General features: G+C 38.8%; 1 long non-coding RNA gene across 1 annotated transcript in view; it reads right to left on the bottom strand.

Annotated features, from left to right (window-relative positions):
- LOC125938734 (uncharacterized) overlaps window positions 1-23561 on the bottom strand; it is a 32498-nt gene extending 8937 nt beyond the window's left edge. Inside the window, exons 1-2 of the long non-coding RNA XR_007462796.1 lie at window positions 23453-23561; window positions 2227-2512 (exon numbers count right to left, since the gene is read on the bottom strand). This is a non-coding gene — a long non-coding RNA (uncharacterized LOC125938734). The remainder of the gene's footprint in view (window positions 1-2226; window positions 2513-23452) is intronic.
- Between the last annotated feature and the right edge of the window lie 1711 nt (window positions 23562-25272).

The following is a 25272-nucleotide window of genomic DNA, read 5'->3' as shown; positions in this document are numbered from 1 at the left end:
TTCTGTACGAGTATCAGCTGGTTTGTGTCTAGAATTAGTCCCTTATACATTTTCTAGAAGTTGCTAATGTGTGGCCATTCCTCAGTTTGACAGTTGGCTCCACTGTGGCATTAGCACACAATGGTACATGAGTCACACTAGCAAACTCTATTTTCAAATGAATTCATGATATAAACACACAGATTTTGATGAATGTGTTTTCTTTTACACTAGTGTGAAGTAAGAGCTGAAAACCAAACCACCTGCCATGACCTGCTGGGCCCTGCATGATCTTGCCTGGACCCACGCTCTGACCTCATTCTGCACCCCTCTCTGCCTCACTATTCTCCAGCTACACCAATTTACCTTCAGTTTTCCACACACAGCAAGTGCATTGCCACCTGCCTTCCCCAGGCTGCAGCACTAGTGGGGCTCAGAGATGCCTTCCCTGTGTACCTACCCTGTCCACCTTCCTTTCCCTGCCCAATGCCTTCCCTATGGAAAGATGTCACAGGTCTCCTCTCTCACTGATCTCCATCCACACTTAGATTTGTTTCCTACATTGCACATAGACTACTGAAATTAATTTAATGTGTTTCCGATCTGCCTCTCTTTGTTAGAAAATCAGCTTTAGAGGAGAGGTCATGTTCATTCATCCTATTCAATGGCATGAGCAAGGGCTTGGCACATAGTAGATTCTACATAAATAATGTATAAACAATGAGTGAATGAATGAATGAATGAATGAATAATACTCTGATATAACCCTTGCAGAGAACTGTATAAATTTCTTAGGCAAATTATTTGCTATAAAAAAATAGAATAAAAAAAGTTTTAATGCTGGGGACTCTATGAAACTGAAGGCTCTCAGCTTCTGCATGTTCTCTGGTCAAGAAAATTTCACTGCTGGGTAGGGAAAGGCCCTGTCCCCACCTCAGCATGATGCCCAACAGAAAGGAAAGGTCTCTAGGACCATTCCTAGAGAGATGGATTAAAATTATCAATGACCAAAGGGCAATGTCACAAGATGAACAGGATGTTGATGAAGAGGTGATGGCCAGGAAAGCCACACTATAAGTCCCCGAAGCATCTAAGGGAGGGAGTTACTCACAAGAAAGGCAGGCATGGGAGGTCTGAAGCCTTAGTGATTTCACTTGTGGGACTGACAAGCATGGAAATTATTACAAGTTTTGAAAATCATTATTATTGTGCCATTTCTTAATTTTATTCCCCATCTTGGTATATTCTGGCAAACTCCACTGCATATTTTCAGAAGACAACTGCCCGCCCCACCCCCACAACACTGCTTCAAAGCACAAATATCTCCAGGGTTGCTACAATTACCCTCCTCTCTGTGTGAATTCAGTACTCCACTTTTAAATATATACTCCTCTCTCATCATTTAAAAACATTTCAAAAATAAACTGACCATTTTTAGGGGTGTGATGGGTCCTCCCTTTGTGTCTCTGAAAGAATTAAATTTGGGCAGCAAAAGTAATACTGTTTCACAAAGTTTTTCTTTGCACTTACAATTAGAAAGTTTTCAGAGTCTGTGGATTATGAAGATTTTTGCCACTACTAATTTCTATTTGAGGGGTTAAATGTATTTGTATTTCGGAATAATAAAGCTAATAATAAGCAAAGTTCTTGCCCCCCCCCCAAATAATGGGCAAAAGAATGAAGAATGTACGTTTTCTCTGTTTGTCTTTCTCTTTGTTATAGACAAAATGACTTACAGATGGTAACACAAAGTGAAAGACACTTGCATTTCCTCGTTCAATTTAACTTAAAACAAATCACGAATCATTAATTAAAAAGATACAATTTAGCAAAATTAAGATTTAAACACTTAGCAGTCTGTCTGTGAAAACAAGTGTGCTAATTTCCATGACCATATAACATAATTTGGTGATTGAAACTGACCTTATTTGGTGGGCAGTCCAACATCAGACAACAGATCAGGGAAGAATCCAAGTACAGAATAAAGACAAATGAGAAAAATCTAGATGCTGTTGGAATAATCCAAATTGTCACTTTTCTTTGGTTTAGAGGATACTAATGGGTAGCATTGCATGAAATGAAAAGTTTGATGAAAGTGGCGATTATGGCACTGTTCTAAATGTTTTATTTCTTGAATTAGTGGGTCATGTAAAAGAGAATGAAAGAGAAGGGATGATGGTGGCAGTGGAGGACCAGTCATCATGGAAATGAATGATTACAACAAAGGGACTAGGGAAGATCTCTCACCTGTGTTGATGAAGGTAAGAGCTGTTATTTGAGCCAAGCATTCCTTCATCAGACTCCATTTCCATTTTATTTCCAAAATGCTAGAGGAAACAGCACAGGTGGCCGTGGCTCCAATAGGGCACAAATCCGGCTTGCCAGAACCCAGGATAGTTGAAGCAGCAAATCCTTCTGAAGCTCTGATATTTGTATCATTAATTAGTCACTCTTCTAAGGTCAGTGGAGCAGCCGACCAACTGCATGATCAGTTCCAAGGTCAGGGGCTCTCCTGTAGGCCACCATCTTAGATCTACAAGTTATATTACGTATTTTTAAACAATAGCATAATCATAGTGTATCACAGCTGGATAATTCTGAGATGTGTGATATGTTAAATGTATTCAATTATGACTTTAAACCTATTAAGGTATCAAATTGTTTTACATCAAAATCTATTGTTTTAAAATACATTTTTGAAATCCAGATAATGGCATGCTTGTTTCAAATAATGTTTCCTGTCATATTTCTACAAAAGGTCTTTGGACAGTAGCTTAGAGCTTTTTGCAGTGAGGTTTGAATTACCCATAAAAATCCTATGCAGTTGACATGAAGCTACTGGTGAGGAAAAGTTGCTATGGAGTCGGTAGCAAAAATAATGTTTCAACTTTCTATTTTTACACAAATAATTCTTTGAACTTATAATTAGAAGAAAGTCTAATAATCAGACTAGTAGTAAAATTTTTATGTGAACTGTCCAGGTAAGTCCATTCCTAATATGCATACATTTCTCTATTGGCATTTACACAGAAAGAATATATGTAGACAATGAGGAACATTCTTCATGTACTCAGTTTTAGACCTGCTTTGCCACATTAACTCTGGCTTTCTTCTCTTTTTAAGGAAAATAAAAGGAACCTGAAGGCATAGAAACAAATATAGAAGGGGAAAAAAACCTTTCTTTAACTAAAAGGAATAAATAACTTTCTAGATGACAATAATGACATTGTTTTGCTTTTTTTTTTATTTTGTTTTTGTTTCTGTCTGAAAAGATAATATCTGTCTTCAAGTCACATTTCTGTAAAGGTTTGCATTGAAAAAGGCTTTATATGCAAGGAAAGTTTGGTCAAGGAACACAGAGGACCATTGAGGCCTCTCTACTCTGTCAGTACAATGGAAGACTGAGAGCCCAATATCCTCATAAAGGTGCTTGTCAACTGGAGTAGGGCTCACTCACACAGGGTCACCTTTGGTGCTTAGTCCTGCCTCCACTGCATTCTTTTTTTTTTTAATGTTTATTTATTTTTGAGAGAGAGAGAGAGAGAGAGCAAGCATGACTGGGGGTGGGACAGAGAGAGAGGGGGACACAGGACTTGAAGTGGATTCCAGGCTCTGCGCTGTCAACACAGAGCCCAACACGGGTCTTGAATTCACAAACCCCTCAGGACAAACCTTGAGATCATGACCTGAGATCATGAGTCTGACTGAGCCACCCAGGTGCCCCCTGCCTCCACTGCATTCTCATTGATCTACCACGTGCTGTTTTTCTATACTTTCCACCCTGGTGTTACATTGGCCCAAACACAGAATGCAGTTCGTTTCCTTGTTTCCACACACGTGCACGTGCACACACCGCATATACCATCTACTGACAAAAGACCCTTTTGGAATTAGCAGACTTTATTGAAGATTTGGGGCAGAAAGAGAGTGGCTTATATAACAGAAACTCAAACAACTTCACCTTAACATTTAGATGTCATAAACCCTTTGCCGTGCCCTGCCTATTTGCTTGCTTGTCTCTTATTTATACTCTCCCCTCTTCTCCTATTTTTCTGTCTTTCCATTGCTCCAAATTTCAAATGCAGAGCAGTTTAATCCTTTTCTTGTTTGTCTTCTGCCAGCTCTTGCTGACATGGTTATACTTTTCAATTCAATCAGTTTATAAAATATTGTTTTCCAAAGCACTCACATCCTTCAAAGGAATTCTAACACTATTTTAAGGGATTGTTTTCTCAGTCTGCTATAGTTAGAAATAAGATGAATATATTCACATGTTAAGATAATTAAGTGTAAAACAGACTGCCAAATGAGAAAATATATAGAAGATCCTTGAAATAGAAATGCACTAATTTGTTCATTCACCCAAGAAAATTTATGTGCTGGGTTATTCTGAAAATTGAAGAGATAGCAGGGAAAAGGAAAGCAAAGAAAGACCTTGCTGTCGTGGAGAGAAGACAAGCAATAAATCTACAAATAAATTAATACAGAGAATATGTCAGATAGTGACACATGTTATGAAACAAATGAAGGTGTGTACCAGAGAGTAATGGGGATATGTGGGTGGATATATGTGTGATATTTTATATGGGGTTCAGCAAAGCTCTGAAGGAAGTGAAGCTGTAAGCCATGCCAACATCTGGCAGAAGATTCTGGGAAATGGAAATCGCAAATGCAAAGATCTAGAAGCAGGAGCATAATGGTTTTGTGTTCAAAGAATAGCAAGAAATTCAGAGTGACCAAAGCAGAGTAAGTGACAGATAAAATCAAAGTGTCCAATAGCCCCTTATCACATAGAGCCTTGTAGAGAAAGATTTTAGATTTTATTCCACATGAGATAGAAGCCATTGAAAGATTTTGAGCAGAGAAATGTCATGATATTAATTTTGTTTTGGTGTGGCTGCTGTGTGGAGACTAGATTGAAGGGGGTGGATAGGTGCAAGAGTGCAGAAACGGAGACAAGTTAAAATATCACTGCAATAATGTGGCAAGAGATAAGACCAGCTTGGGCCAAGTCAACAGTGACGAAAGCATGAGAAGTGATCAAAACATAAGGCTGGGATTTTTCACTACATCGACTGGAAGGATGGAGTTGTTATACTGCAAGAAAAGCAGGTTTGGGGAAGAAGATGAAGAGTTCAGTTTGGGACACGTTAAATTTCAGAAGTCTGGAACACCAGTCAAAAGCTGTCAAGTGAGCAACTGTATACACACTTCCAGAACTAAACAGGGAGGCTGGAACTGGATATATAGACTTGGGAATCATCACCATTTAAATGTTATTTAAAGGCACAGAAGACTAGATGAGATCACCCAAAGTGTGGTTCTAAGGATTGAGCCCACAAGAGACTCAAAAGATGTGGCCAGTATTGAACACAATCACCCATCATTCCACCAAATGAGACAGAGAAAAATATTCTTTAAGAACATTTTTCAGCAGTAATTCTTTAATTTACCCTATTTTACAAGTGAAGAAATTTATGGTTGGGAATCTGGGAATATTTTTCTAAAAAAGATGCCGAGAAAAGGACTTCTCTGAAAAAAAAATGGTTGAATTTATGAGAGAGGGTATAATTGGTAATGTAAATTTCTGAGGGGTTAGAAAAGATCAAATCCAAAGTGCAAGTACAGGGACTGGCTTTAGGATCAGAAGAGCTCCTCTACTGTTAGATTTAAATGCTAGAATAATAGTCCATTGGATAGATACACCATCCTTCCCCTATTGTTAAATGAACCTTCCTTCCCCACTTCTTATGCAGTGATAAGTTCTACAGTAGAGCTGGGCATAAAATCAATTAAAATTAATTAGAATGTATCCATTAGGATATTGCTGTAACAAATTCCAGAACAACAGCAACTTAAGCCAACTGGTTTATTGTCTCTTACTTAATAGTCTGAGCATCGACAGCCTGGGGCTGCTATGGCAGCTCCACAGGGTTTAAGACTGGAGCTCTTTCCATCCCACTGCTTGCCAGTCTCACATGTTGCTTCTCTTTTTGTGGTTTGAGATGGCCATTTCATCTCTATAATGACTAAAATCCAGAGAGCAAGAGGTGAGGGGCTGGGGGAGGGGAGGACATAAGCCACCTTTAAACAACCAGAAAGTGGCTCCAAGCATTGGGATCACATATCATTGGTCAGAACTTTGTTCCACAGGCACAGTATGGAGGCCAGAGACGTAACCTCCAGCTGAGTGGCTTATGTGCACAGCTCCATTCGGCATGGTGCTGCTGAAGAAGGAAGGATCCATGCCAGCCTGGGTGAAAGAAAAGGTCCAAGAAGTTATTGGCAAGACTGAGGTCTGAGCTGAGAACTTACTTTGAGAAAACAGCCTTGGATTTAAATAGTATTTTATTAATGACAAGTGATTTAATGGCAAGTGATTATTCAATACTATACCCATAGCAGCCCTGTTAGGTAAGCAGGGCAAATGCAATGATTCCTGTATTACAAATCAGGAAACAGAGGCGGGTTAAATGATTTGATGAAGGTCATATGTTTAATACATGATCCTAAAATAAACCTATGTTTTCTGACTTCTCAAATCCAATGTTATTGCAGAGAACACAGCAAAATCTGACTAGTATCCAAATGGAATGGTGCTTAAGCAGAATTATGTCTTATTTCCAGATATTTTCTGCTTGGGAATTTTAGTTGCTTCAGCAATGTGGCACCCAAAATAACAGTCTCTTAAGCGTAAGTGGACTGAATGATAGAAATAAAAATAAATATCTATCTTTTGAGTTTAATTCATACTGAGAAAACATCCAGTCTTTTCCAAATGGTTTGCCTTGGGAGGGGAAGAAGGAGATTGGGGCAGCTGAGAGGTCCCGGTGATGAGTCATGGCTCCCTGCCCTGGCTGACTGCTTCTGTTCAGTGTGAGTCACTTCTTTGCACAGATGACTCTTGCTGCCAACCGCTGTCCTCTAGGGAGGCTATGGCTGTGGGTGTGTGAGCATCGCTTTCACACCTTCCATAAGCAGAGACTCAGTGGCATCTGCTATGTGCAATATAACATTGGCTCTGACTGCTTTCGTAAACTCTTTATTTCAGTAGTGTCTTGGGTCCTGAAAACCTTGCAGGCAAAAGAGTTTTTTTAAGCAGCTATCATTTATCCTCTTTTTTGAGGTGGGGTTTCAGTGTGCAGAGTTTCTACCTTCTTGTGGGGTCCTCACTTCATATGACACATCAGTGTATGGGTGGCCTTTTGTAGCCCACACTTAGTATTTTTTATGAGTACTATTGCTTCCAAAATAAAAGACAAACTTTTACCCAGTTTCACAATTTTTTTTGCAATAATCAAAAAGAATGAAACCCAAATCTATCTTGGGATGTGTATGCTTCAGCTTCCTTTAGAAGAATGTACAATAATAGCCTTACTCCTGGACCCCAAATTCTCCATGTGCTTTTTTTCATCTTCTGCTTAAGAGTTTACAGTTTAGAAAGTCCTTTCTTTGTGATATGATATATATCAGAGAATATTTATTCAAATGGATAGAGAGATCCATGAAAATGGATTCAAAACACGGTAAAATGTGGCCAATGCTATGATTAATTCATGATTGAGAAGTGATGGAGAAGATGACAAGGAAAAACAGAATGTAAGTCTGAGTTAACAGTCAGAATATCTTTTCGTCTGACACCTTATGGAGTTGAGAGAGAGCGTACCCCGAGAGTGGACTTTCCTTTTACTCAGTATAATTTTTGCATTATGGTAACATCTGCCAAACTCTCTTCTCCCCTATGCTTTTCTTTTCTTAATATAGGGATATGGTATATTTTCACAGAGGGAAGGGAAGAGCTGCCAGTGTATGGGTGCCCCCTCCCCATCATCTCCAGTACAAAGAATCTTAAAGAAAATCCCATGCGCATCCCCTAACTTTTGTTCTAACCAAGGGATATGATGGGAAGGGACACCGTTGTAATCTAGGAGAAGCATGGGTTTCCTGTCAAAAGAACTTGAAATCAAATGAAGGCTTTCCATCTGCTGCAAAATGCTCATTTCCTTGTGGGTATGTTTTTCCTCCCCTTCACTTTGGTGTCACACTCTAGGGACTGCTGTGGTCATTATTACCGTCATCATCATTGCGGGACATGCAAGACTTCACAGATCCCTTGATCTTTATACCTTGTCCCCAAGGGAGGATATGGTTTTCCTCCTTTCTGTCATTGGCCAGCTCTCCTCCTCAGGTAATAAATAAGGTCACAAAGCTGGTCAGCAGCTGCTCTCTCTCTATTTGTCACAACTAGTTGGGTTCTTTCTTCTGTCCCATTTGGCTGGAGACCTTCGCTCACCCCTCACTTCCTTTCTTATCAGACTTCACTGCTTCAAAATTCTCTTGGCCAATACAGAAATTCTCCCAGATTCTACAGTGTTTTATTATTTTTGACTCAAAGCTCAGAAAAAGTAGGTGATTTTTAGATTAAATTTGTTAAAGATGATGATAATGAAAGTATTTTTCAGAAAAATGAAAAACATTTTCAGAAACTTCATTCGTTTTTCATCATCCATTTCCTAGTGATTTTTAATAAATCATAAGGCCTAAATTTTCAAAGCAATTGACCAATTACGTCTTACATCCAGAAATAGTAGTATTTAGTTTGATTACCAAATCCAACATGTAGGTCTGCTGAGTTAGCACTTATTGGAATTTTAAAAATTACCAATTCATGATTTTGTGTTATTATCCAAAGACAGTTTTCAAGAGTTCTCCTTAGGAAGAAAATACCATATGATTTCACTTATATGTGGAATCTAAAAAAAACAAAACAAATGAACAAACAACCAAAGAAACAGACGCATAAATACAGAGAACAAACCAGAGGTTGCCAGAGGGGAAGGACATGGGGTGGGGGATGGGTGAAATAGGTGAAAGGGATTAGAAGGTACAAAGTAAATAAGTCACAGAGATGAAAAGTGCAGCATGGGAAATATACTCAAAAAATAATAATTTTCTTTAGTTACTAGATCGATAGCTTGTAACTTTCTACGGATTTATGTATATGTCCCTAATACTTATAAATGGAAATATTTTTTTCTTCATTTAATATAGGAACAGAGTGTTAATCACATAAGGTATTTTAACTCTGTTGCAATCTCATATTTTATTCACCCCTATATTTTCCTTCAATTCAACTCACCATCTTAAATGTTGGCCTCTCAGAAGTATTTTTCAATGATTTATATATTTGACATATATATTTATATATATAGCTGGTCTGAAGAAGGCAGGTAATTGATGTTCTTTGCAGCCTGTGTCTGATGCTATCTCAGGTACATACAGTCTTCTCATGGCTGTTGTTTCTTGTCACCTAGGACTCAGCTCAGACATTACCTGCTCCAGGAGGCCTTCCCTCTGCATCCAATCCAGCTAAAGGAGTCTCTGGTCCCCTGCCTCCATGTGCTCTTTGTTATCATTCTGATTTATTTTCTTCATGATCCTAATTTCTTTCTGATAGTATCTTGCTTCTTGTTATTTATGGGAAGCTCTCAGCTACAGTGAGCTATATTATCCATTTAATTATCTGTTTTGTCATCATTATGTCCTCAGTGCCTATAATGGTGCCTGACACCAAGAGGGTGTGCAATAAAGAAGTATTGAAAGAATATGTATTCTAAGTTGCTGTTAGGACCAAGGTCACAGAAAAAAAATATAGAACTGGCACAAAATTAGAAGAGAGGGAACCTCTCCCAGGCTAATGATATTGGATAATTCTTTACAAGCCACACTATTGTGCACCACAAGGGCAAAATCATTTCCTGTCCTATCTGTAGTCACCACTTTTAAAGGAAAATGGGACACTAATTAAAATTGTTATGCCTGAAAAGAAGTGGAGAAAAATCACTTTTAAAATAACAATTTTTTAGTTTATTTATTTTTTATTTTTGAGAAAGAGCACAAACAGGAGAGCAGTAGTGAGAAGGAGAGACAGAATCTCCAGCAGGCTCCATGCTATCAGTGCAGAACCTGATGTGAGGCTTGAATTCATGAACTGTGAGATCGTGACCTGAGCTGAGATCAAGAGTCCGATGCTTAACCGACTGAGCCACCCAGGTGTTCCCAAATAACAATTTTTACAAAGAGGAGAGGGGCACCTGTATGACAGTCAGTTGAGTGTCTACCTCTTGATTTCAGCTCAGGTCATGATCCCAGGGTCATGAGATCAAGCCCCTCATCAGTCTCTGCACTGAGTGCGAGCCTGTTTGGGATTCTCTGTCTCTCCCTCTGGCCCTCTCCCACACTCACATGCTATCTCTCTCTCAAATCAATCAATCAATAGAGAAGAAAATGAGGAGGAGATGGTATTCCTGAAGTGGTTAAAGAGTTGACATAAGTATTTTAAGAAGACTATAAATGATTTTTTTAAGTAAAGATTATTTTTATCCTTTTAACTTTCACTGGGGGAAATTTCATTGTGAAGCAGACCCTCACAAATCATAATTTAAATCCTACACACACAAGGACCTTTCTGTTTCCTTTGTCAGGTCCCATTAACCCTTTGGAGGGCTGGGGAGACCTTCACACTTGGTCGTGGCTCTCCTTTCTCCTTTCCCAATGGCACTGCCCTCTTCCTGGGACAGAGATGGCCATGCTGAGCAGGCAAGTACCACCTGGAAAGAGAACACACACTGAGTAGTGCCAGGTCCAAGTATAAAGGAAGTTGGAGAAGACTAGGACCCAGTCTGAAGGAGGGCTAGAAGACAGAGAAAGCCAGCAGGAGACTATACCTCATTTTTGTTCTTAACCTTTTACTCAAGGGTAATATTATCAGAGAAAGTCCTAAGTCATGTGTATAAGAAGATCAACTTTTACAGACAGAGCACCCCTATACCATGCCTGGAAACAGAGCATGCATGACCAGTGTCCCGGAAGTTCTCCTTATGGCCCCTTCCTGTCACTAACCCTCCTCACCAAGGGTAACCACTCTCCTGTTTTGCTTAGTTTTATACTTTAAATAAATGGAATTATGCAGGATGTATTATTTGGTGTCTGGCTTCTTTCATTCTCTATCACGTTTATGAGATTCATTCACATTTGTCATGTATTATGTTTGTTCCTTCTTGCTGCTGTGCAGTGTTCCGTTGATGAACACAGCACATCTCATTCATTCTGCTGCTGACAGGCAATTGAATAGTTTCCTTCCTTGGAGAAGGGGGTGGGGGGCTATTCTGAATAGTCTGTTATAAACATTCTAGTACGTCTCTTTTGATGAAAGTATGCACATACACACATACATTCCTGCTGGAGATAGAGCTAAGAGCAGGATTTCTGGGTCATAGGGTGTGCATATGTTCAGATTTAGCAGATGAGCCAGTTTCCAGAGTGGTTATAAGTATTTACACTCACACCAGTAACACACGAGCATTTTAGTTCCTCTACCTCCTCCCAATATTTGGCATTTTCTGTTTGTTTTCATTTTTAACCATTGTGGTGGATATTCAATGAATGTGTTTTAATTTCTATTTCCTTGAGGTTACCTTGTTTTTAATTGCTCCAGTCACAAAGTTTTGGTATTATGTCCTATACTGAACCCAAAAGTGAGCTACCCAGGAGATTATACACAGAATGAGACAGGCCAAATTCATTCCAAGACAGAAAGGTTAAAGGTTCTTGGACTCAGAACCAAAAAGAAAAAATAAAAGAGGGCAGCAAGGTTACTTCTGAATCAACTTCACTTTTCCCCAGCAGTTCATCAGACAAGGCAGAACCCATCTTTTCAGATAAAGTAACTCTCTATTCTATCTAAGAAAAAGAAGAGTCGACTAAAAAAATCTTCAGTCTTCACTAGAGAAATGGCTACATAAATACTAGACTATAAAATTCAGAAGAATAGTTTCATGATGGACAGATATGCGACAGACTTTGTCCTCATGCTTATGACCATTCTAAAGTACCCAGAAATTCACAAATTAATGTCCTTGATAAGCCTCAGAAATCACAGTTCTCATTAACATCTCTCCAGGAGTAAAGCGAAGAGATATTTAATCACCACTGCTTGTTTGTTCCTGCCTTTCTCTTTGGCTAATGTGTCAAATTATGGGCCGAACTCATTTGAGGAAGCCAGATGGAAATACAGAACATTGTAGCCGAAATTCTGAGGCTACCCAAAGAATCACGACATTTGGTTTCTGCTTCTTAGAGACAAGCAGTGGGGCTGGATTTTGTGTCTTTGTAAGGGTCCTGCCTCAGAAGTCACGGGCTGGTCAAAAGTCTTTTCACTTTAAAAATCCATTAAAGTTGTGCAATTATACAAGTTTTTTCCATGGGAGAAGCTGGGCAAAGCATACACAGGGCCTCTCTATTTTGGCAACTTCTTGTGGGCAACAGATATTTCAAAATGAAATTTAAACATCCTAAATGTCCGTCTTCTAAGACAGAGAATCCATAAAAATGAATCTCTTTAGATTTCCAACAGATATAAAAGTGTTCTGCAATTTTAACAGCAATCACGTGCATTCCTTTAGTGTAGACATAGTAGAGAAACTCCCGTCCAAAATGCCTCTTAAAAGATTTTTACACAAGTTGGAAGCATTGGTGCACTAAGCTGTGATAATACTGGAGCACGATGTCGCAAGTGCTCTGGTTTAATGATGGATATATGATAGTGATTTTCACCGCTTTATTTCTCCAACATGAAATTGCCACTTAGCTTTCATAAAAATTTTAATGAAAAAAATAAGAACATAATCAAATAGTCTGCAAACAAATCAGCAAACTAGTTGGATATAATGGCTTGCGGTAGGTCAACTATGTTAGCCTCACATAAGAAAGATAAATAGAATTATTTCTAAACTCCCATGAGATGCTGATTGAACAGGAAAATACAACCAAATTATTCATCCACCTCCTTTAGCTTCTAAATTATTGCCAATTTTAGTCCTTCCGACTTAACTTTAAAAATAAATGACCAGATTTTTAAGTGTGAAATAGGAAGCAATTAAACACTTAGCAACTTTAATTGCTTCAATTAAAACTGAGAATAAAATAATGAAGATTATTCATTTAGATTTCCCTGTGACCATAATATGAGAGTTTTCTTTTTATAAGCTGTAAAGGAAAACAGAAAACTTTTGAGAAATTAATTATGCTTTACTGATTTTTAACACATGAATTTTTCTTCAGGAATAATCTGCTATGTCTCTTTGTAGAGCTTGCTTTCCTGGAGACTCTCACACATCTTTTTTTTTTTTCCCCCCCAACAGATACTTGTTTTCAGTGAGGAAAGGCAAAAAGGAAATAAACAAAGAACGAGTGATTAAGTAAATGCTTCAGTGTAGATAAGCACCTCATAAAAAGTGATAAATATACCAGACATCAGGATGATTTAGTGGAAATGCTATGCATATTGTAAAACATATGTGAATTTATCCATAGGATAAAATAGAGTGAACGAAAGCTAAATATTCCCACCAGGTAAATAATACATGTGAAGTTGGATAATGCAAACAAATTCTAAATATGCATAAAACATAACCAACTAAATACATATTTACTTAAGAGGTCCCATAGAAATGTATGCTATTCACTAATATTCATATAATATTAGTATGGAACATATTAAAGGGCATTTGGTCACACATACCAAACATGCAAAGACTATGATGAGTGTTATATATCAGCTAATGTTAGCTTTTCACAAAGGAATGTGAGACCCCAAGAGAGGTAATTAGACATCATGGTAGAAGGAGGTGACTGGAGCATTATCTTACAAAGGAAGTAATACTTGTGGCAATATGATAAAGTTATGAACACACTTGCTCTCAGAGTCAAACAGTAGGAGCCTCAATCAATACAGTGACCTTGAAGCACTGATGGAAGCAAATTATTTTTAGGTAAGACTGAAAGAACCACGATGTGTATTTAATGTCACTTTCGTTAGAGGAAACTTGCATTTCTTTGCTTTGAATGCTGCATATGTAACTAAATTTAAGGCTCACTTACTCTTTTATTCATTCATTCACACATTTGCTCATTCACTCAACAGCAGTGAACAAAATGACAGAAATCCCTGTACTGTGAGGACAGTAAACAAGTGGATAGTAAGTCCTACAACATAGTATGTCAGATGGGGAAAATAAAGCAGGCGGGAAAGTGGAAAGGGGATGGTTTGCAATTAAAATAAGGTCAAGGAAGTTGCAATCTGTGAGGCAAATGGAAGAAGAGGGAGGGAGCCTGGCAGCTCTCTCAGAGAGTAATGTTCTAGGTAGAGGGAACAGCAAGTGCAAAGAGCTTGTGATGGGAGAAACCTGATGTGTGTGAGGAACGGCACTGGGGGTGGGGGGCAGTGGGGCTGGAGTAGACTGAGAAGCAGAGATACGGAGGACAGAAGAGTAATGCTTATGTGGTATAGTGCATTTGAAAGGCTTCAGCTTTCACCCTAAGATGGAAGAATATGTTCTCTCATGGAAAGCAGCAGGTGGGCTGGTGGCGAGGGACAACTTAGCTGGAGAGAAAAATTAGGGAGGGGGGGGCAGTGGAGACCATGGCTGGTTAATCTGGTTTTATTCTGTTTGAAAGCTTATCAGTTATCCCTAAATCTACCTTCATGGGGATGAGTGAAATCATAAACCAGGGGTCCAATTAGGAGATGTGAGTTCCATTCCCAACCAGGACACTGATACCTCTCTGCCACTTCCCTATAGCCACAGGATTCTTTGGTTCCTCTTTCATTTTTGTACAGTAGAATATTGTGGGCAGGTGGACTTTCTTTCCCCCGTGGATTTTTAGTGGCCTCCCATGTAGAAACATTAACAGACAGCAAGCAAATATATCACGCTTGCCATATTTCTTCACCCAGACATACCGGCAGATTTTATGTTAATGAAATAAAACTTAAAGATATTATTTCATTAAAGTTGAGTTGCTGTGCACTTTCGCTCCCTCTGCTGGTCGTGAGGAATGTGAATAACCACAACTCTTAACATTGCTCTGCTAGAACAGTTCAAGAGCCACCTGCCAGATGTGGTGTTGCCATGGTTTAAGCTAGAGGAGACAGAAAATCGAGCAAGTAGTGCGTATTTAGGCAAACAAGCCCACGAAGGAAAGATTCATTCTCTGACCTGCTCATGATAGAGCTGTGGAATCATGTGGAGCCTCAGGGCCCCAGGAACTTAGGGGCAGAGTCAGGTCTTGGAGAAATGTATTCAGTGCTCCTCATAAGTAAGAAAACCTCACGGGTAGTGCGACTGTGCTGTTAACAAAGAGTTAACGTAGCTTTATTTGGAGGGCCCCTTTCTTGTGAGCTGATCATAATTTCAAGGTAATAACTGGTGGGAAGGAGTTTCTCTTGATGTTCATTTTTTAATATGTTAGTAGGGCAATAAAATTCTAGGTTAAGGTCATTTCAATTATTCTCTGACCTCATTTAATGACCACTTGGATTGGATCTTAAAAATATAGTTCCATAAAAATAAGCGGAGTCCTAGAGTTTTTCTTGGGTTTTAATGCATTTGCTCTGTGAGACCAGAAGGAAGTCATCACCACCAGCAAAGCATTTATTGTCAAGTCTTGTGTGTGCCTGGTGTGACCTGAGGACGTGTGCCAAATTAAATAAAAGAAGCTTTGACATCATTTGGGAAGAAATTAACTTGTATCCTTATTGTTTTAATAGGTCAAACATTCCCTACTCCCTCCCATCCAATGACTTACACCAACAATAAAAGCAGATCCATTGAACACACATCACACTTCCTGGGAAAGCAACAAAGACAAGACTTGCATCAGTCAGGGTCTTTGCGCAGTGTTTGTGGCTCTTTTTACCTCTACAGGAGGCAGAGGACTGGAGGAGCTCCCGCTTCCATCCTCCATCCTGCAGGTGACCTACGGGTCGTGTTGATGCAAGTGGTGAAGGAGAAGAAAATGCCTGACCCTCATTTCTTGACAGCACTGCTGGCTTCAGGAGTGATGGCATTGTTCTCATCAGTCACATGGTATGTTTTGCCTTCTTCCTTGTATGACAGTTATATATATATATATATATATATATGGATATATATATCCAAAGCATATATATATATATATATATGGATATATATATCCAAAGCATATATATATATATGCTTTTTTTATCCAATTTCTTGGTTATAAACTCACCATCTGAGTGACGGTTATAAACTCACTTAGGTCTGATACAACGTCTTATTCCATACAGCCCCTAGTATGCACTAGTTTCCCAGAAGAGAGGTTGAATAGCTAAAAAGTTATTTACTCAGTTGTAAATAAATGTTTGTTGAATGAGAGAATTAATAAAGTTATTCATTTGAGACTTTTCCAAAGTATACCAGAAGTTATGGATTGCCTTTAATCAATAATAATGATATTATTATTAATAGCTACATGCGGTAAGCATTTGTAATATGTCATGGACTGTGCTCAACTTTACAAATACTCTCGCACTTATCCATATAGTTGGATGAAGTAGGTCACAGTTATTTATCTCCATTTCACAGGTGGGAAAAAGGCTTAAAGAGATTAAATTACTTGCTCAGGGCTAGTCAGCTAAGGACTGTGCCACAACCCACTTACATCTTCCTTGATTATTGTCTTATGAAATGACTTGGCCCTATGGGGCAGTGGTATCAGGAAAATGGGGTCTCGTTCTACTAACCTGAAACTGCTTGAAACCCCGTTCCAAAACAGAACAATCAAGGATCATAGTAGCAACTAGAGTATGAATATCTTTGGATTTATAGGGATCCAAATATCTGGAATGCCTTCTAAGGGACTTTCATCACATGTTCACTCATTTAATAAAAATATCTTGCTGCAGATAAAGTGCTGCAGATACAGAGATGGTAGCGACACCTCAACTCTAATGATTCAACAATTAGAATTACAATCCAGTATGCTAAGGGCTTAATTCGAGGTGTGTAAGAGGCACCACGACAGCTTAGAGCAGGCAGCACGAAACTCTCCCTGAGGCTGGTCTAGACAGCGTTCTCAGGGAAGAGGACATTGGAGAGGTGTTTCAAAGGGCAGCTGAGAAGGAAGGAGGGGAGGAGAGGGAGGCACACTGACAGAGGGCCAGCGTGGGGAAAGGCAAACATGTGTCCATAAAATAGAAGTTGTCTCCCCTAAACTCCCCATTCAGTTCACACTTTTAGCCATCCTTGGTGAATGCAGTGCAGTATGTATTTTGTAAGGATACTCAAGAACCCCAGGTGCAGAGTGCTTTCTCGGATAAGAAGGCTTTTTTTCTTTTTTTCATTGAAAAACCCATACAACCACACATAAAATGTCTTGCTAAAGGCAAAATAAGGAATTGTTGAATGTTGGTGGATTGATTGAGACTGGTTACCAAAGTTGGCTAGAATACTTTGTAGAGGGGTCAGTATGAGAGCCCTTCCTGTGCCATTGGTCTCAAAAGAACCAGGTGAGAACAGGTAAATGGCACTGAACAAATGCATCCTCCCATGCCAATCTCAATACAAGAACAACAACCACATATATGTCTTTGAAAGAGTTATCGGGATGTTATGAAATAGCAAATGCTAACATTTATTTTTTGGCTACTGTGAAGCAGTAAATGCAAACTAAAATCCCTATGGCCTCTCTCTCAGTTTCTTGAGAATAGCCTCTATACTAATTTAAACCTTTGGAGTTGGCAGAATAGGAAAAGTACAGTTTTTAAAGATAATTAGCTATGATTTTAATGTTTCTTTTCTCTGTCACCTGTAATTAAAAATGCATATTTATTATTCTTTTGTATTTAAAGGTATGCTAAAAGCTGATATAGATTAGATAGATAGATAGATAGATGATAGATAGATAGATATCTCCTTGGACTAATGTTTGAAGTTTCTTTGTAAAGCCTGTGAAATCTGACTGCCCTATTTCCACATTATTTAGATACCCTTTCCCGCCCATAACTTTAATTGCCCATTAATATTATTTTTAAACATACCTTTTTTCATATTAGAGATGAATACTGCCTTAAATGGAAATGCATGCATAACCTGTTATGATCTCTACATGAGATCATATCCATGTGAGCCAGACCTTAGTTCAGCATGTGTTAGGGTGATGTATATCAATTTCACCATGCTCTGGTCAAAACATTTCCTGGACATCGTTCTCACTTCAGATGATAATTAGCAAAGCATCAGATTGTTTATTCCCTTATAAATTATTAAACATCAGTGAATCAGGAAACTATTTCTCAAATTGTATTTATAGGTATTTATTTTCTGAAAGGCTCTAACCATAAGATTTTCTATGTGACAATTATTAGTATAATTTCTTTGCGGAAAGACTATTTGCTGCACATTTAACACTAAGTAGTGTAAATAATGTGTAGATTGTAGGCTGTATGGATTTTTAGTAAACGTTAAGTCTAATTTCCCTTAACAAGTCTAGTTGAAAAAAGCACGTTTCAATTGATAAAAGAATATGCCACTTTCATTCTTCTCTGTCAAGTCAAAGGGCTTGTCCATTTTCTTGACATTGTATTTACTTAAAAGAGTTTATCTAAAGGGAAAGAGCAAGGTTGCAGGCAGCTTAGAACAATGTTGTAATTGTCACTAATTAAGTGCCCTCAGCTGTGTCTATACTGGTCCACTGTTTACTTGCCTTACACATACTCAGCTGTAGGTAGCCACACTAAAAATTCCTCCACTTATTACTTTCCTTTCCGTTTTCATCTCTATGTGGTGAAATATTGACAAATATGTCACATTTGACTTTCACACTTTGTTTTGTGAGTAGGTAAATTGATGATGCAACTAGTCTCCCTTACTTTGAATTATCTGTATAAAATATGGGTTGCAGTTGGAGGACACTGGCAGTTGCTCACGGACTTGACTGATGAAATGTTTCTGAGGAGCAGAGATGTAGCAAAATTGTCCTTACAGTATGCGGACATGTTCTCAAAAATCCTCTTTATAGCCATGGCAAGCAATGCCCAAAGCCGGCTGGAAATTGAGCCAGCATCCAACCACCAACAAAGTTAACTGTGACTTACAGACCTAATCCCTTACTGGGATCTATTTAGCATCATATTTTAACCACTGAAGCTTTCAGCCTTAGAGACCTGTAGGAGTTAATTTTTGCCACCTTGAACAATTCTTAAGCTTTTTTTTTTTTTTGGCCTTAGCTGCCATGTCTGTACAAAAAAATAAGGAGAGACTAGACCACTATCCTCAAATTTTAATGCACAGGTGAATCTTCTGGGTATCATTAATTCACATTTGGATTTGAGAAGCCTACAGTGAAGGTGGAGAGTCCACATTGGTTCCCAGATGCTGATCCATGAATGCCAAGGAGCTAGCTGATTTCTAGTGAGTTCCTCAACTCTGACATTCTCTCATAGGATCTTTGCTTGTGAAATATGCTTTATCCCAGATTAAGTGATAAATGCGCATTTCACTGATTCTTTGCGGGGGGGATATCATGTTATACATCATCTTATACTGTCAGTGAACAAGATAATGAAAGAGCAACTGAATTTAACTTTGGACTGTTTTCTGAAGTCTTTAAATTCATAAATGTACAATAATTGTAACTGTAGAAATTGAATGCCAAAACTGTGTGCTCATGATTGTATCACTAAATACTAAATGGCAGAAAAGTAGACAGCATCTTCATTATCATTACCATTTCAGAACTTCCCAGGGCTGTATGAGGTACCTATCAGTGTTAGCTATTTCACTTCCATCATTGTCGATACAAACGCATTTTGAGAATAGAATGAGCTTTTGAATATTTATTTCTGAAATGTTTCATGGATTTCATTTTGATGCATTGATTTTCTTCAAGATACCCAGAACTCTGGACATCTTAAATTTTTCTGCAGTTTTGCCTCTGGCCACATTTCTCCCATATACCACAATACCACTCCACTCAAGCTCCCCAAAATCAAATTAGGTGGAATTTTATTGAAGAGAACTCTCCTTCTGGAGTCTTTTTATTGGATTCAATTGAACAGGTAGGTTTCTAAGAAGAGCAGAAATACACTCACAAAATTTAAAAGCCTCTATACTTCTTGTTTCTTGGGATGTTATTTTAGCATCTGCACTCAATTTCAAAATCAGCTTGCCTATTTCATATTCTTAACAATTTTATAAACCTTGAACAACATTTATCCGTCTTGCTCTCTTGGTTTTATTGTACCAATTGCTAAGTGATGGTATGGAGAATTTTAATAGAAATATTCATTTCACATTTTTCTTTAAGAGATTAAATGCAGCAGGGGCAAATATTTTTTAAAAAGTGTTTCCAATGTTGTTCAAAGCATAATATGAAAGGCTAGAGTAAGGGTTTATGCAGATAATGCATTCATGACTGAACTATTTGTATATTAAATATGGTCATGGGATATAAATTAACTTAAGCTCTTGAAATTTATAGATGAATTCAAAAATGTAAATCTTCTCAGAAAAAAGCTATTTATCTCATCCGTTTGTATGGTAATTGATGGTTCATAATGAAATAATCTGATGCACAGAGTCCAGCTAAATTAGTCTGCCCATAATGCACTATCTTGAAGTGACTTCACATTCTCATTAGAGCCTTTCTAATTTCTAAAGCAAAATTAATGCAATTAGTGATCAAATCAATACATATTGATCATGAGTTTCTTCAATATGGCATGAAAATATCAGGTCAAAAATAAAGAGCTTTTTTAAATCATGGAATTAATATAAGAAATTTAACTTATGAAAAAAAAACCCAGCTTTGTGCTATTTTCCACAGTAGCTATTGTTTATGAGAAAGTAGCAATATTACTTTTACCATTGTTCGGGTGAAATTCAACATAATGTGCTATGCCCCCAACCCTTCCCCCCAACACATCAATACTGTATTCATTGTCCATATGGATTTTTCTCCCCATAAATATCCAAAAGCAAATTTTTTCCTCATGGTGCAGAATTTCAGATGACTAATTACTCAAAAGCATTTCTTTCTTTTCACATGCAAATGTAAGCAAGATTCCAAGGAGAAGTACACCCCCCACAACCCCTCGACCCAGTAAATGTACCAGTGTTGGAGTGGGCTGCAGTTAAATGTATGCAGGAAGGAACTTGAGGCCCAGAATAAAAAATCAAAACACATTTGTGGAAATCAAGAGACTGTTGCTTTTCTACATACTAATCAGCTTATTTCAGTGTGAAATAAAATACTTCCAAGAAAAGAAAAAAAAAAAAAAAAACCTCAGTCCCTGGAGTCCCTTCCATGCCCACCCAAATGGATTCTGAGATGAGTTCAACTGGTGTCTACGGAGGTTGTGAGGGCAAATTAGGGGTGAACTATCTCAGCCGTTCAACTTCTGGTTCTAAAAGTCACCAGATTGTGTAGATTGTGGAGGAAATTTCTGAGTAAACTCAGAGAAAGGGATCATAGTGTTGGGTCACGTCTACCTTTGAGATTTTCCAAAGGCTAAGCTGGAGAGACCTGATCCAAGGCCGTAAGACTATGGACAATAGCCATGGCCACAAGCCACTTTTCCTAGGTCTTATTTCATGACGGTATTTCGAGAAGTTTTGTGACTTGTGAATAAATTCCCTTTTTTGTCTGTGATAAAATTAAATTGCTTTGTTTTAAGAAAGGTAATTAATTTGAAGTTTCTCCTGCAATTTTTACACCATCTGAACATGAATAAAGCTTTTCATGGCATGTAAATTTATAAACTGTGATTATGGAAATGAATGGCAGTGACAGGTGTACATTTTATTTTGTTTGCAGACTAGTCCCTTTTACTTGAAAGTGATTTCACAGATTTTGGGTAAAGTTCAGACACGTTTTCACTGGTATGAAACTCTGGTGCTTCTGATGAAGCAACCTGGCAGAATTGATTTAATATCCTCACCAATGTCACAGTTCTTGAAATTAGAGAGTGTTTTGGTGAAAATAACGGATTTATATTTGCCAAATCATTTTTTAATTCTCCTGAGAGAAACAGTATATATGTTTATAGTGTTTCTAGAATAGTATTTTAGAACAATATTTCCCTAAATGCGTTCTATGGTCGCTAGCCCTATGTGATGCTTTGGTGAAAAAAAAAAATGATTTTATGGATAAATATGAAATTTGGAAATGCTTCATAGACTTCAACAGTTTTGAGGAATTTACAGTGCACATTAGCATAACAAAAGCTCTGAGAAGCCCTGCAGTAAAGAAATCTATTTAATGTTTATTTAGCTCACCCTTTCCAAATTAACTTGGCACTCAGGTTTTTAGTATTTCTTCTTCTAAAATCTACCAATGTCCCTTTGGATCTACTTTGGGATACTTTGATTTTGATTTGGTAAGTGGCAGGGAAGTTATAAAATCTGAATTCTGGGAATATGCTGAATGACAATAGCCACTTCACATTTGATTTTGGCCATCAGGAGACAGCTGGCAAATCCAGTTCATGAAAATACTTCTCTCCCCAATATTAATGTCTTGTTCCTCAACCTGAGATAGTTCAATCAAATCAGCACTTTAAAAATCCACTAAGACTGGGGCACCTGGGTGGCTCAGTCGGTTAAGCGTCCGACTTCAACTCAGGTCATGATCTCGCGGTCTGTGAGTTTGAGCCCCGCCATCGGGACTCTGGGCTGATGGCTTGGAGCTTGGAGCCTGCTTCTGATTCAGTGTCTCCCTCTCTGCCCCTCCCCCGTTCATGCTCTGTCTCTCTCTGTCTCAAAAATAAATAAACGTTAAAAAAAATTTTTAAAAAATCCACTAAGACTGACAATAATCTTTACCTGTACCACCTATTCTCTAATCTCCCATTTTCTGAGGAAAATATAAAATAGCTCTTAAAAGAAATTAAGTAATACATATTCATTATAGAGAATACAGATAAGTAAATGGGAGAAAAAAATTCCCCATGATCCCTACAAACGTATTAATGTATATTTCTCCTGTGTTTTTATTTGAATAGAACTATGTATTCAATTGCATTTGGTACATACTATTTCATAACCTATTTTGTTTCACTCAGCAATACACAGTGTATACGTTTCCATGTCATTCATCGTTTTTTTATAGCGTCATCGTTTTTTTATTGTGCTCATGTGCTATACCTTTTAAATGTTTATTTATTTCGAGAGACAGGGAGAGCAGGGGAGAATCAGAGACAGAATCCCAAGCAGGCTCTGTGCTGTCAGCATGGAAGCTAACATGGGGCTTGATCCCACAAATCGTGAGATTATGACCTGAACCCAAATGAAGCATTGGATGCTTAACCAACTGAGCCACCCAAGGCCCCATACCATATGTTTTAGAAGGTACAAAACATACAGTGAGTAAAGAGCCATGTGTTGAAGTGCTCCTGTGTGCTCCTGTTAGGTATCAAGCAGGGCAGGTCCTGTGCAGACATCCCTGCCTTGCTGCAGGGGCTGAGGGATGCAAGGAGGTCTGTTCCTCCTGGGGACGAATCCCTCCCTCGGTAGGGGGAGATCAAAGACCAAGCAGAAGCTGAGCACACTGTCGGAGTCGCCCCCCCTCCCCCCCGTCCCCTTCTCCCTAGCTCATCTTCCCAAACACCTACCCTGGCATGGCTCTCCTTGTAAGTGCATCTTCCTCACAGGTCGGAGGTGACATTCACCTTAGAGATGGTCTCTGCAGTGCAGAGCAAGCACTGCCCTCCCCTCACAGTCCTTCAGTGCAGGATAGTCAGTGTCTCTGCCTATTATGATGTCTGGGATGATCAGAGCACCAGCCAAACCCACCAGCCAGCTAAAGCTGCTCTGGAGATGTCTGGTGGCTACTCTATACCAGAAGCCCCCATGGATTCCACAGGATTGGACCTTGGTTTCTGGTCAAGCTCTGGAAACCTGTGTCCTGTTGCTGTGGGCTCTGATCTTGCAATGGCCTTGGCAGGAGCTAAGGGTGGTACTAATTTGATTTGATTTGATATTTAAAATTACTCCTTGTGGACATGCTGTGCACACTTATGCCCAAGGTTACAAGAATGCTTGCAGTAAGACAGGGGGATATATAACAGTTAAACGGGGGGACATATAACGAGATTTTCAGAGGAAATGGAAACCAAAACTCATTATCTTTTTGAAAAAGGTTTCTCTAAAGACTCCAGTCTGAATTAAATGCTCCCTTATTTACATTTCCCAACTATTTTGCACATTCCTATGATTCCTGTCACCCTATAGTGTTTGCCTATCCGTCATTGTCCAGGCATGTGAACAACTGAAGAAGATACCACCCTGTCTTATTTGCTTATTTTTAAATTTTTATAATCCAGCAGAGACCCTAGACGCTAGTTGTGGAGTAGGGAGCTTGGGCTCTTATTCCAGCTTAGAGAAGTGGTTAAAAGCACAGACCCTAGAGTTCAGGTCTCAATCTCTCTCTGCTTGGGTTTCCCCATCTTAAAAATGTAGATGATGATAGTACCTGCTATTCTGAGTACTATTCCGAGTAATAATGGTTATTCTGAGTAATAATGAGTTTGTATTGATAAGGCACTGCAAATAATGTCGTATGGCTATCAATTTAATTGTAGTCATACCAAATTGCTACTGAAGCCTCTGGTTCTTTACAGGTACAAGTGAGATATATTGGAAGTGACCAGCACAGAACCTGAAACATGCTACAAGCTAGGTGGATACTTTCCGGGCCACACTTACAACCATTGTGTCTGCTCGTGAAAGTTTTAGACGGGGCAAGAACGACAGTACCTACACTAAAGATGTGCCCTTCAGCAACTTCTTGGGCCTCTTGCTTCCCAGCCCTCTTTCCTGCACATCTGTAGTTGGTCATGCAGTTGGCTACGTCAGTTAAGTTAAACCACCAGGTTGTTGTGGTCGCTTCTCGTGAAAGGAGAGATCAGAAAATGTATGTGTGTTGGGTGGGAGTACTCATGTTAAAAGAGTAGGAAATGCTCAACCATGTCTTCCCTGAACCCGTTCTCTCATAAGCCGTGACACTCTGTAACGTAGACAAGACAAGAAATTACAGTGGGGTCTTCAGACGGGAGACGCGAAGGAGGCCCATTTTTAATGGCATTGAAATAAGAGGTGAGCCTAAACCCATCATTGCTTATTTATGGCTGTAGTTATTTCTCTCTGGTACATCCCAGAGGGTTACTTTCTGTTGTTAATTGGAACTTCTAAGCCGTTTTTATTTACAAAGTGTTTTACAGTCATTGGTATTGATGACTTATAATTCCCCCATGAGTTAGGTGTCAGGATGAGGCATTGACACAGGCTCCACTCTCAGGAAGCTGAGACGTGAGGGTGGATAAATCTGCCGGCCCCCTCCCACACAGCAGCCATGGGGTCCTGGTTTGCTTTGTTGTGGCTTGTCGGAGGCATATTACCTTCTCCATGTGCTCTGATAGCAGCTAAGATCGGA

This window comes from Panthera uncia, assembly GCF_023721935.1.
Source record: "Panthera uncia isolate 11264 chromosome B2 unlocalized genomic scaffold, Puncia_PCG_1.0 HiC_scaffold_24, whole genome shotgun sequence".
In the NCBI taxonomy this organism is placed as follows: domain Eukaryota; kingdom Metazoa; phylum Chordata; class Mammalia; order Carnivora; family Felidae; genus Panthera; species Panthera uncia.
This window is presented reverse-complemented; position numbering and strand designations above follow the sequence as displayed.